The sequence below is a fragment of the Heterocephalus glaber genome, unplaced genomic scaffold (genome assembly GCF_053883595.1).
Source record: "Heterocephalus glaber isolate CG9 unplaced genomic scaffold, H.glaber_assembly_v1.0 deba00001577, whole genome shotgun sequence".
Classification (NCBI taxonomy): domain Eukaryota; kingdom Metazoa; phylum Chordata; class Mammalia; order Rodentia; family Bathyergidae; genus Heterocephalus; species Heterocephalus glaber.
In genome coordinates, this window is record NW_028258358.1 from 8,347,239 (window position 1) to 8,362,172 (window position 14,934).

The 14,934-nt window shown below is 38.7% G+C and overlaps 1 pseudogene; it reads right to left on the reverse strand.

The window, feature by feature from the left end:
* Positions 1–253: 253 nt before the first annotated feature.
* LOC147823492 (polymerase delta-interacting protein 2 pseudogene) lies at positions 254–6,777 on the reverse strand (annotated as a pseudogene).
* Positions 6,778–14,934: the final 8,157 nt, after the last annotated feature.

The window sequence follows — 14,934 nt, forward strand, 5'->3', positions numbered from 1 at the left end:
TCAATTATACATTTTTTAAATTACAGTATCAAGATCTAGGAGACATTACCACAGATTTTACAGAATTTAAAAGGATATAGAAAGCACATTACAAAAATCTGTTTTGAAATAAATTTGACAACTTCTAAGAAGTACCTTGGAAGACAAATTAATGAAACTAACTCTGGAGGAAATATAAAATTTGAATAGCACCTATTAAAGAAAGTATATTCCTAGCTTGAAAACTTATCTATATGACAACAGTAGGCTCATATACATTTTAACTGATAAATTATATCAAACAATTAAAGCAGAAAAAAGAAGGAACACTTCTCCCCTCATTTTAGGAAATCAACATTGTGCTAATCCTAAAACTGGATAAAGATAATAGAAGAAAAAAGTATGAACATAGATAGAAATTTGTTTAACAAAACAAACTCTTAGAAGTCAGATCTGGCAGGAGGTAGAAAGTGGTTTTGTTATAGGGATGGCAGTGTTGGTTCAGCATTGGGAGATCCACCCCCAAAAGTCATCATTTTAACAGAGGAAAGGAAAAAGCCATATGATCCTGTCACTAGTTTGAGAAAAAGTATTGGGCTAAATTCTACAGCTGTTCATGGTAAAAGCTATCAGGAGACTAGAAGTAGAACAGAAACTTCTCAGCAGATCAAAGATATGTACTCCATACTTACAGTGAGAATGCCTTATATGAATGGAGAAGATACAATGCTTTCTCCTTAAGGTGGGGAACAAGGGCAGATATGCCTACTCTTCATCTGTCTATTAAACTTTGAAACACAGGCCTAAACCAAAATAGTCTGGCAATAAAATGACACAATTAGGGTAGAATTGGCAAGGTAGAAGCAAAATCTTTATATGTAGATGAAATGATCATCTACAGAGAAAACACTAAGAAATCTCTAGGAGCCCCTAGAACTTGTATTTGAATTTAGCAAGACTAGAAAACACAAGGTATATATAAAAATTCAGGTCTGTGTATATTTGCTATAAATGAAGAATTGGATATTGAAATTTAAAAGTTATGTAGGAGTACAAAGGACCTAGAAAAGTTTTTTTTAAAAATCTACACATAGGAATATAATAGTTAGGATTCCAGAAATACAACGGAAGAACAAAATTCTACAAGCAGTGAGAGAAAAGAAACAAATCACATACAAAGGAAAGCCCATCAGAATCACAGCACACTTCTCAATGCAAACCCTCAAGGCAAGAAGAGCTTGGAGTGATGTATTGCAAACCCTAAGGGAAAACAGCCTCCAACCCAGATTGATGTACCCTGCAAAACTATCTTTCAAAATTGATGGAGAAATAAGATACCTTCATGATAAAGAGTACCTCAGGAACTTCATGAATATCAAATTGGCACTCCAAAATATTTTAGACAATACCCTAGGAAAAGACAATGAGGATCACAACCCCAGGAAACCCAGCAGAATGAATCCATTCAGTGTGACAAATTAAACACAACGGGGGAGAATCCAACAAAAAGAAAAAGTCATGACAAGGCTTTTAAAACTTTTAACTTCATCTTCCTCATGAGGGTATAATTCAATTTTGTTATTGTACTGATTAGTATTTTTCTGATTCTAGAATTGCACACCATTCCTTGTGCTGTACTGGCTATTTATCATCTTATGTCTACATTTTAATTGGGTTGTCTATTAATGAGCTCTAAGAATTCTTTATATATTCTGGTCATAGGTTATATGCATTGGAAATATGGTCTGTTGAAGGACTACTTTTCATTTTAATGATGTCATTTAAAGTTCTAGATTTTGATGGACTCTGATTCATCAATTTTTTTCTTTTATACATCATGTTTTTTGTATCCTAGGTAGTTCTTGCCTTCCCTGAATTCATAAATATTTTCCCTTATAATTTCTTCTTAAAGTTTTATACTTTTAGGCTTTCATATTTAGAGTCATAGATCCCTTCAAGTTATTTTCATGTATGGAAAAAAAGGGTTGAGGTTAATTTTTTATATACGGATACCAGGTGTTCTAGTGCTGTTTGCTAGAAACACTTTCTCTTCCTTGGCTCTTGAGTTGAGTTTATATTCTATAAAATGCCAATGTTAAATAATCTTTCAAAACTCAGGGGACCATATATGTGTGGTTCTATTTCTAGATTCTCTGTTTTATTCAAATGATCTATATGTCTTTCCTTACACCAACACTGCCTTAATTACTGTAGCTTTAAAAGAAGTCTTAAAATTAGGTACTAAACATCTTCCAGCAATTGTAGGTTTACAGCTGATCTGAGAGGCCAAGCCTAGGCACTCAAGGCCTCAGCTGGAACTACCAGTGAAGGCCTGAGGGCGGTGTCTTCTCATCTTTATTGCTTTCCAGGGAGAAAGGTGAGATTTGGACATCAAAATAGGAGCCTTCAGGTCACTTAAAGCTGAACTTGCCCCACGTGTGCCCCATTAGAGGCCTGCAGGGAGACATGGCTGCTATACTGGAACTCCGGCTGCTCCACTGGTTCCCTGCCCACCACCCCACAGCTTTGAACTGTCTTCAAGGTGCCTGGGAGACTAAATATCCTCCAGTGTTGCTCCCGGAGCTGTACCACATCACTGTCCAGGTTCTCCAAGTGGATACAATAGCACCACCAGTACACATGGGAATTCTGGGCCTCCCTCATGCCCATGCAGAAAGAGATGACAGTGACATGCATGTTCTCAGTTGTTTCCCATTGGACACTGGACAGCCTCTACCCAGAGGTCATTCCTCTCTTGCCAGGCCTGTAGTGTTTCCTGAGCCACAAAAATGAGTGCTTTCATCTGGTCATACAGAAGAAATCGTTCGAAGAGCTCATGTTGGATGGGAACCTGATCAGTAGAGGTATAGGGGAGGATGTCTTCATGGCTTACACAGTCCAGGCCTGGAATGGCAGAGGGCCCGGCTGTCATCGTGGTCAGCCCAGAAGGTCACAGCTTCTGTCTGAGATCTCTGAGATATATGTCTCAAGCATCAATCAGCACCTGATAGTAAGTGTGGGTTTTGCGTTTCACCTCCTTAAAGCCTTGGTCGGTAGGATTCTCTGCTTTTTATGAAGCTGCAGAAGCCACATCCTGGTCATATAGTCTGGCCTGCCAGGGAAACAGGACAACACCTCAGTAGCCAAACACACCATGAAAAAAAAGCTGCCCAGTCTCATATTTTCCATTCTGTTTTGGCACCTCAAGTACACCAACTGTCTCCAATACTTTGCCCTCTGCTCGGTTTCAGGATGAGAGATGCCTCTGCGTCCTCGGAGTCACCGCAGGTGGGAAGACCTGTGCCCACCCCCACCAGGCACAGAGCGGCCTTGACCCTCGGGCAGCAGTTAGCGACAGAAACCACCAGTGGCTGCCCACATTCAGGGCCCCGCTGGGCCACACAAACATCAGGTCTGGCCCGAACACCAGATTTGCTACTGACACAGTGCCTGACCCTCAGCCAGATTGGTGGATTTCTTGATAACGGCCATTCTTTCTGGGGTGAGTTGGAATCTCAGTGTTTTCATTTGCATCTCTCAAATGACCAGTGATGTTGAACATTTTTTCATATGTATATTTGCTGCTTCTACTTCTCCATCTGAGAAATGTCTTTTCATTTCAGATGCCCATTGCCCCAGTTTTTAAAGCTAACATGTTATTTTTGTGTAATTTCTGAAACAAACCCATTGGCTTTCCTGCCAAACTTTTATCTACTTCTGTATGCCTTAACTTTGCTAATCATCATGTTTCTAATTAGGTACACTCAGAAACTTTAGAAAACCTCAATCATTGGTCTGCTGAAACTAGCCTTTTGCCTGCTCTTGCCTGCGTGCTAACTAGTGCTAACCAGTGCTAACTTTACTGGCCTTTACTCTCCGGCCAACCCCACATTCTGTGCCAGATTCATCTTCCCTAGGAAAGATTTGGATGCTAGAAAACTTCTATGACTCTTTCCATCAAATTTAATTCAAATACCTTCATTTGTAATCAGTGTCCTCTCTAGTCTAAAGATTCTCTTCTATTTTTCACAGGCAGATTCGCCTTTCCCAAATGTCCCAGAGGCAAGACACAAACTGTAAGTGTGACAACTATGTTTTCCTCTGTTTTGCTGCCTATGAATTTTTAAGTGACTTTTGTGTGTGCCCAAAAGTTTGAAATTTTATATTCCCAAATTTGACAAACTTTGATTTTTGTATTTTGCTCTAAGATTTTGTTTGTTTGCTTAAGGTTTTTGCGGGTCACCTTGAGGTAAATATTGTTTTATATTATTCCTGTATATGTCTTTTCTTAGACTGTGAGTTCTTTAATAATAATAGTTATCTTCTTCACACATGTAATGAACATATTAATGAAAACCTACTGTGACCTATCATTTGTAGCACCTTACAGATTAAATTTAACTCAGTTTATCTTTGTTTCATCCCTATGAGGTAGATACTACTATTAGATACCTTATACAGATGTAAAAATAAAGTGACTTGTCTGTAGATACACAACCGATCACATAACAAGGTCACACCACTGGGAATCTTTGTGGAGTCAGGGTTAAAATCTACACGGTTTGACTCCAGAAAGCTGGCTCTAACCTATTACTACATACTGCTCTCATGTGTGGAAAAATAATGGGCATGCAACAAGTACTTATTGAATAAGTAAAATTTAATTATATAGACAAACTGGGTTGCTATGTCTGAGCTATATACATTTTTTGTCTTTTTTATACTGCTGGGGATTGAACCTAGGACTCTGAAGATGGTAGACAAGCACTCTAACACCTAGCTTCATCCCGTCTTATATGTACTTTCTTAGAAGACCACACAAGAGTTTAAGAGGTCACAAGCGGCCAGATATAGTGGTGCATGCTTGTAATCTCAGCACACAGGAGGCTGAGTCAGGAAGATTAAGGTGAGGCAAGTTCAAGGTCAGCCTGTGCTACACGGAAAGTTCAAGGCTACCTTGAGCTACCTAACAAGACCCTGTCTCAAAAACAAACCAAACCAAAGAGACCACAAGAAGGGCCAGATATGTAGCTCAGTGCCACCGAGCCTACCTGGCAAGTGCAACGTTCTAAGTTTGATCCCCAATACCAGAAAGGAAAAAAAAGAGGACACAAGGAATGACTGGATAACCATAATGCAGAATAGAAAGGAACACAAACTAAGCTCTGAGTTAGGAGGCCCTGGCGTCCTCATGCACCTGGTTGACAAAGAGGAAAATCTCAGATGATGAATGGGAGCGAGCACAAGAAAAATAATGGTATCCAAAGCAATGGGCAGTTTTCCACATCGTTTTGGTAGTATTTTGTAACAATTTCTTTGGCAACTGACAGCAGGCATTTAAATCAGCTATTTCCTCCTCAGAATTCCTCTCCAAAGAATAATAATGGCCCCTGCAACTTTGGAGGAAATGTAGCCCCTACTCAGATACAATCTTATCTGGGAAATTGCCATGGTATTTGTCACAGCTGTCACTGCGCTGAGCCCAATAGAAGTGTGCTGAGTGGAGATCCACAGGGTTCAGGAGCCTGCCGCACATTCTTCCTGGGCTTCAGCAGGAAGGTGAAAACCACTCTACATTCGGGGGCAGAATCTGCTCAGAGCTGGATGGGCACAAGAGAGCCACTTGCAGAGCCCTGAAGAAGAGACTCAGGTTGTAGACTTAGAAGGACACTTGCAGTGATAGCAATGGGATGAGCATCAGTAAGAAAGAGCTTATTTGTGGATTTCCCTTTCTCGGAAGAGTGAAGGGAGAGCTGAAGATCTGAAGAGCTAGGTGAGGGCAATGGCATTGAGCCCTTGGCCCAGAGTTCTGTTCTGTTTGTTTCTACTGGACAGTGAGCTGCTCTAACCTCTCTGTTTCTCATGCAAAAAATGTTAGAGCTGGGACTCTAACTCCTTGAGGATACATAATTTCAGAAACTGGGTCACAGAAATGTGAAGTGAGCAACCAGGGCCCCACATTTCACAGGCAGTAGGGCTTGAGGTACCTAAAGTAGGGCCACTGGGGCTTTCTGAAGGAATGCTCCTGCAAATCTAACATCATGTTTCTTGACTTAAAAAAAATTACTCCAGATCAGATCCCTGTTTATTTGAAAATGTTTGTTTTTAATCTACAGTTGCCTTGACAAAGAAGCAGACCTAAAAAAGTCTTCTGTCGACACACCAGGGAAGAGAAGTTACTCAGAAATTACATCATCCTTGAAACTAATTTACTGCATCATGTGAATGGATTATCCTCCCAAAGCCCTTGACTCGCCTTGATTCCAAACAAGATCAGACTTCTTTGCTGTACACAGCAGAGTACTAAGCTAGAGACCTGGCAACTGGGTATAACTTGCTGCTGGCAGATAGGCCGGCCGGAGGGCTCGCAGATGCCATTTCTACCTTCATCCCATCACCAGAAGAGCTCTCCTTTGTTCCAGAGGGCGGTGGGTACTACGGGCCTGCTCCCAAGTTTCACTGTTGTTTTGGTTTTGATGGGAGGGAGGCAATCAGCCAAGGCTGGGAGGGGAAAGAACCCAGGTAACAGCATCACCATGGCAACCAACATGTCATTTTTCATGCATTCTTTCAATTCTTCACATTTGTTCACCTAAGTCTCCCCTACTCTATTATGCTTTCATTTGGAGAGAATGTTTCCATTTCCACTGCCATTCCTTGACCTGTAACAAACATTCAACAAGAGTTTGTGAACTACATGAATGATTAGGTTGTACTCCATCGCATCATCTCTCATTTTCCATCCTTTTTCTTCATTTTATGTTAATGAGTCGCTCTTCAACTTTTTAAGAGTCAGCTCTATCTAAGACAAAAAGAAGCAAAAACAATGGTTGACACAGGAACATTTGAACTGGTTTTTATTTTGCAATTTGATATTATATTATCAAATTATATAGTTTCCTAACACATTATTTTTTTGTATAACTCACTTACTAACTACATTGCTCAATGAGTGTCTGTGAAATAATTTTCTCTTCAGTTGTAAATAAACCAGAGCAAGAGTAAGACAGTCTATGCAACTCAAGTGCCTAGTCAAGTGTTCTATCTACAAATATCCCCAAAGAATTATTGATAAATTACAGCATAACATAAATGCAAGGTTAAAAATTAGAATTATTAGCAATGTTTAGGAAAAAATAGACTCTACGTTTAACTTTTGTGTTGTGTTTAGTACACATGGTTTTTATTTTCTTTCTTTTAAAAAAGTTCATTTTGAGTTTATAACCATGATTGTATCAGCACTCTTTTTACTTATGTATATCATCATCTTCAGTATGTCATAAGATTATCTCAATTGTACATCTAATTATGTCCATGTGAAACATAAAAATGTGGCTGTATTAATTTAAAATCATATTTAAGTATTGCCTTTTATTTGAAGACATACATCAATGAACAACATGTCAATATTCTAAAGCCAATGAAATTCCATCAATATTTTAATTGAAACTTATCTAAAACAAACTAAAATTTTTCTTATATACTTAGATAAAAACAAACTACTTATATAAAAACAAATTAAAGTTTTTCTCTTTAATTTTAAGCTTAATATGATTAAATTGATTATAGAATAATCAGTTGTCTTATAATCATATTCTACTGTTCAAACTGAAATGAAGTATACCTTCTTTTATTAAAAAGTCTGCAGAACTGATTAGATGACAATGTAATTTCCATTACAAGTGCTTTTTCTGCCATCTAGTGGAAAAATGAAATCTATGAGGATTTATAATTTACATTTTCAAATTCTATTGTCTCTTAAAATATTTAGCAAAGGGTTACTTGAAACCTCAAGAAAACAAAATAATAATTTCTTTTCTCAATTCTCATCTGTTCTGCTCATAGACCAGATGTGGGTAATCCTAAGCATTCATGTTGCTAAAAGGATTACATACAGAAAAAATGTAAAGTATGCTTCTGGCTTTTACAAAAACCACCAAAGCCATCGACTCTGAAGCAATACATTAGCACCCATTGTTTTACATAACTGAATTTTCATTATTATCATGAAAGATACCTCAAGCCACTGCCTCCCTTCTGCTCTCTTCAGTACTGTAATGGTGTAAACTGGAGGGTGAGCAGTTTAGACTAGAGGTGACTTGCTGAACTCATTTTAGATCAATGGCTTTCGAAACTGCACCTTAGGTTAAGACATGAATTTGACACTGCAACCAAGGACACATATATGTGTGTGTGTGCATCAGAACACAAAAGTATGAGCAAAGACCATGGTTTTTCTTTTCAAGTGTACTATATCTGCCCCAGCAGTTGCTTAATATTTATGGATGGCACTGAACAAAACTTCCTCTCTGACCTTCCACTCTCTCAATAGTGCTATGTGTGCCCTACCTTCCAGTTGCTGTTGTATGAACCATTCCCTGAACTCTCCTGGATTAAAAATAAATCAATTTGACTTTTTACTTTTAAAGAATATGCATTTGCTCAAGTTTTTTTCCTGGGTTGTTTACCCTCTGTTTTCTGCCTCACCCTTTGAATACCAGCTCAAACGCCATTCCCACTCAGGAAACTCCCTCGGTCCCAGTGGAGTGAACTCCCGAGGCCCATTCCCTGTCCTCCCCATTCCTACTCAGTGCTTCTGCCATCCTTCCTCTTTGGAGAGTCTGTTTCAGGTCATCTGCCTCACTTGACTATGAGTGTCATGATAGAGAAGATGTCTTGCACATCTTTCTAGCCTCTGATACAATAGTCCAGTCTGGTACAATAGACTCCAGTTCCAGGTGTGGGATATACATTCATTTACTTGAAGACATTTGTGGTACATCTTTTTTAATAGTAGAACCACAGCCTACTAACAATCATTTCTAATACAGACCAGCCAAGCTTTTGATGGGCTCTTTTGGAGTTTTTGCCTAAATTTCAGAGCTGGATTTAACAAAGCTTTCTAGCTTGGATTACCACTCCACCCTATTAACACTTTTCCTCAGCATCTACTGAGCACTGCATGCTACTGAAAATACCAAGAAATGCAAAAGCTCATGAGGTGAAGGCCCTGTTGGTGGCCCTTCTTCTTGCTCCCATAATGAGCTGTACTTTTTTCTCCTCCTACTGCATAGATCTGTCTCTATGAGCTGCTTGTGGTCAGGGAGTCCTTTTAGTCACTTGTATATGCAGCAACTAATAAACATACTGCCTGCATACAGCAGATGCACAATAAATACTTGTTGAATAAAGAATCATAAAAGATATATAGAACTGTAAAGAATAAAAAAGGATTAGAGAGTTTAGAAAATGTGTTGAGGATAAGATGGCGGAGTGGTGAGCAGCAGAGAAAGAGCCTCTCTGAGATTTGGTGTCCTGACACTGGAGTATAGTGGCATGAGGAGGAAATGAAAGAGGGAGGTGGGTCCCTGGGACCCAAGAAGGATCTGAGGCAAGAATTAAAGTCCACAGGGAAAGCGAAGAGAGACTTTAACCAAGAGGAGGGAGGTAGCAAGCAGCGCTCTTTCCCAGAGCCTTGACACTCAGTGAGGGAACAGTGGGCTGAACCTGCAGATACATGGTGACTACAGGCGACCCAGAGGCCTCCATGGAGAGATGCACCAGTGAAACAGAGCAGTGAACAAATTGGACTGCAGCAGCTGGTGAATTATCTGGGTTTAGACGTCACCCAGGAGAGGGTGATTGGCTGGTAGCCATCTTGAAGAGGGCCCAACTGAGCTCAGAACTCAGAACATCCATGACTCAATCTAGTGGCTCCTGGTGCCTCAGTGTGAGTGTTGGGTTCAAGTCAGCACGAGGCCAGGGAGCGGAGTTCAAGCCGGCAGGAGACACATAGACTGTTGTAGACTCAAGGAATCCAGTTCCAGCCTCATAACCAGAAACTGGCCTGAACTTTAGAGGAACTGGACAGGCAGGCTGGCTGGATTATCCACTGCCCCACCATGAAGCTGTAGCTGGTTTCCTGGGATTAATCAGTTCAGGTCTGGTCTCTTGTTTGCCCATGCTGACTACCAGTAACAGCAGAGACACATCTTGAATTGGATATTTTGGGGGGTTTGTTTTGTTTTGTTTTTCTTCTTTTTTTTCCTCCTTTCTGGTTCTTGTTTTATTTTGTTTTTTCTTGATTTCTAGTTTTGTTGTTGTTCTGTTCTGTTCTTGTTTTTATTTTTTCCTTTTCTCTTTATCACCTGTCTTTTTCACCAGTTTCCTAAGGTTTGTCCTCCAGCCTTGGTTCTGATCTCTCTCTCTTCTTCTATTTCTGTTTTTTACTCCCAACACATTTTAAATATTCTTCCATAAGAGTAAAATTGCCATATAAAGGCTTATTTATTGCATACAATTTCCAGATTCATTCTAGATTTCATTATTTAACCACAAATCTAGTTCATATGGTTAAAGGTAGCAAGTTAATAGTTACCACTGTTTGTCATTATCTACGCTGTATTTGATGCTATTGTTATTGCTGATTGTACTACTTTAGCCAAGGTGACATAATTGTGCTAATCAGTTGTTCCTCCTGGTATAACAAGACTGAGACTGCCTAAGGGTCTTTAAAAAAAAAAAGGCATATAGGCCAGTGCCAAAGACCTCGCAGTTGAGCTAGGAACTTCTCATCCCCAAAAATTGAAGAGGTAGGATTTTGCTGCAGACTCAAAACCCAAAAGCCAGCTATGCCTGGAAGACACTGAGAAGTAGTCATTTCCTAAGAGTTCTTAATACTAGCAATAAAGCTACTTGCCATAAGCAATTTATAAGCATCAACTCAGGAATCAAACTTAAAAAAACAAATAAAAAATGAGAAGACACTTAAACAAGATGCAACCCCCACCCCCCACCCCACCCCTGCCAGACTTTCAGCTCACCAAAGGCAAACCCCCAGGGCAATGAGATGGAACAATCCAAAGGCCACCCACCTTGTCTCTCTGAAGTGGTAACAGCAGAAGTAATAAAGCAGATGAATGAGGCTCTAGAAAAAAATCAAAGCAGAAATAATTTCCCAGATAACTACAGAGATGGTGACCAGAATGAAAGATATGCTTAGTGACTCTAGAGCAGATACACATTAAAAAAAAATAGAGGAGCTCAAGGAACATGATGGAAACCATGAATGCCCAACACAGGAAAGAAACAGAATCCATGAAACAGATTCAAACAGATATCCAGGAGATTAAAAACTCCACTGAAAGTATACACAATAGAATGAGCCAATGTGTGGACAGAACATCAGATATAGAAGACAGGACTGTGGTTAGTGAACATGAAAAGAGAGATTTCTTAAAAATAGTAAGGGACCATGAGAAATAAATCCAACAGCTGCAAGATGATGCAAAGAAGAATAACATAAGATTGGATTGGGGTCAATGAAAAAGCAGGAGATAGTGCAAATGACATAAAAAATCAGTTCTCAGAAGTAATGGCAGAAAACTTCCCAAAAAGGGAAAAAGAATGTGACATACAGTTAAATGAGGCATATAGGACTCCAATTAGACATGATAAAAAAAATCTTCCCCAAGGCATATAATAGTCAAGATTCCAGATATTCAACACAAGGACAGAATATTAAAAGCTGTTGGAGAAAAGAAACAAATCATCTATAAAGGAAAGCCCAGCAGAATCACAGCAGACTTCTCAACACAAACTCTCAAGTCAAGGAGTGAAGTATTTCAAGCCCTAAAGGAAAACAACCTCCAACTCAGATTGATGTAACCTGCAAAACTGTCCTTCAAAATTGATGGAGAAGTAAGATACCTCCATGACAAAGAGCATTCATAAAGAAAGAAATTCATAACCTCCAAAGCAGCACTCCAAAGTGTTCTGAAGGATATTCTAGAAAGAGATGATAAGGATTACAATTCCATGAACCCAAACAGAATGAATCTACCAGGCAAGGCAAGAAATTAAATAGGAAAGAAGGAAGCCAACAGCAGGAAAATGACATGATAGGGATAAGACAATACATGTCAGTTATAGCCATCAATTTTAATGGTCTCAGTTCACCAATCAAAAGAAACAGACTGGCAGAATGGATCAAGAAGCAAAATCCAACAATATGCTGAATACAAAAAACACATTTAATTGAAAAACAAATTCATAGACTGAAAGTTAAGGGATGGAAAACAATATTCCATGCAACAGGAACCTGGAAAAAAGCAGGGGTAGCTATTCTATTTGCATACAAAGTGGATATCAAGCCAAGACAGATTAAGAGAGACAAAGAAGGTCAGTACATCCTGGTAAAGGAAACAATCCAAGAGGAAGATATAACAATCATAAATGTATATGCATCAAATAGCAGCACACCCAACTACAAAACAGATATTACTGGACACGAAAAATCACTAATACAATTGTAATGGGGAACCTCAATACCCCACTGTCACAAATAGATCAACTAGACAAAGAAAAATCAACAATGGAATAGTAGAATTGAACCAAACTTTTGAACAAGTGGACTTAGTACATGTCTGCAGGCTGTTCCACCCCACAACATCAGAATACACATTCTTCTCAGCTGCACATGGGACTTTCTCCCAAATAGACCATATACTAGCTCATTGAACATGCTTAAATAAATGCAAAGGAAATGAAATACTCTTAGGCATGTTATCAGACCATAGTGCAAAGAAATTGGAAATCAACAGCAAAAGTGACCACAAGAACTCCATAAACACATGGAAATTAAATAATACCCTCCTGAATAACCAATGGGTCACTGATGAAATTAGAGAAGAGATCAGACGATTTCTACAATTTAATGATAATGACAATGCAACATACCAGAACTTAAGAGACACAATGAAAGTAATCCTATGAGGGAAATTTATAGCACTGAATTCCCATAACAGGAAAACAGAACAGGCTCAAATAAACAACCTAATGTTGAACCTCAAGCTCTAGAAAAAGAAGAGCAACTCAAGCCCAAAGCTCATACAAGAGAGGAAATTATGAAAATCAGAGCAGAAGTTTATGCAACTGAGACTAAAAAAAAAAAAACAAAGAGTCAATGAATCGAAGAGTTGTTTCTTTGAAAGATTAAATAAAATTGACAGACCCTCAGCCAACCTTATCAAAAAAGCAAGGAAAAGACTCAAATCCATGCAATTAAGAATGAAAAAGGTGCAATTACAACAGAACCTGCAGAGATCCAGAAGATCATCAATATCTTCTTCAAGAACCTGTATTCTAATAAGATGGAAAATACAGAAGAAATGGACAGATTCCTACATATATATGAATTACCAAAGCAGAAGATATAGAAATTCTAAATAAACCAATATTAGCCAATGAAATTGAATATGCAATTTAAAAACCATCAACAAAGAAGAGCCTTGGCCTTGATGGATTCACTGCTGAATTCTACAAGAAATTTAGAGAAGACCTAATGCTGCTAATCCTCAAACTCTTTAATGAAATTGAAAGGGAAGCAATACTCCCAAATTCATTCCTGCAAGCATTACCCTGATGCCAAAACCAGAGAAGGATCCAACCAAAAAGGAGAATTACAGGCCAATCTCCCTGATGAACACAGATGCCAAAATCCTCAATAAGATACTGGCAAAGAGAATGCAGCAAATCATCAAGAATGTTATACACCATGACCAAGCTGGATTCATTCCAGGGATGCAGGGATGGTGTGGAAATCAATAAATGTCATACACTATATTGACAGAGCCAAGGACAAAAATTATATGATCCTTTCAATAGATGCAGGAAAAGCACTTGACAAGGTCCAACACCCATTTGTGATAAAAACCCTACAGAAAACTGGTATAGATGGTCTTTATCTCAATCTGGTAAAAGCTACCTATGACAAACAGCCAACATCATACTAAATGGAAAAAAACTGAAAGCTTTCACTCTACAATCAGGAACAAGACAAGGATGCCCACTGTCACCACTCTCATTCAATATAGTTCTGGAAACACTAGCCAGAGCAATTAGACATGAGAAAAAAACAAAAGGAATAAGGATAGGAAAGGAAGAAGTTAAATTATCATTATTTGTGGATGACATGATAATCTACATAGAAGGCCCCCAAAACTCCACCAAAAGACTTTTAGATTTGATAACCAAATTCAGTGGTATAGCTGGATACAAAGTCAACACTCAAAAGTCAATAGCCTGGGCAAGGGATTTCTGCCTGCCTTGAAAGCACAAGGTCCTGAGTTCGATCCCTGGTACAAAAAAAAAAAAGTCAATAGCCTTCCTGTACACAAATAACAAACTCATGGAGAGAGAAATTAGAGAAACAATCCCTTTTACAATAGCATCCCCCAAAATAAAATACCTAGGAATCAATCTAACAAAGGAAGTAAAAGACCTCTACATTGAAAACTACAGTACTCTGAAAAAGGAGATTGAAGAGGATATCAGAAAATGGAAAAATATCCCTTGTTCTTGGATAGGAAGAACAAATACAGTGAAAATGGTCATACTTCCAAATTGTTATACAAATTCAATGCAATCCCAATCAAAATCACAAAAGCATATCTCACAGAATTAGAAAAAGCAATCCTAAAATTCATTTGGAACCAGAGAACTAGAATAGCAAAGGCAATTCTGGGGAACAAAGACAAAGCCAGGGGTATCACAATCTGTGATTTTAAATTATACTACAAAGCTATGGTGATAAAAACAGCATGGTACTGGCAAAAGAACAGACCCAAGGATCAATGAAACAGACTGGAGGATACAGAAACAACTCCAGATATACTCAACCACCTAATTTCTGACAAAGAAGCTAAACACCTTCACTGGAAGAAAGATAGCCTCTTTAATAAATGGTGCTGGAAAAACTGGGTTCCCACATGCTGAAGATTGAAACTAGACCCATACTTTCACTACACACTAATCTAAAATTGAAATGGGTCAAAGATCTAAATATTAAAACAGAAACACTAAATCTGCCAGAAGAGAGAGGTAGAATGCTTGAGGACATAGGAGTAGGCAAAGAATCAACAACTGGGATCTCATCTTTTTTTTCCCCAGTACCAG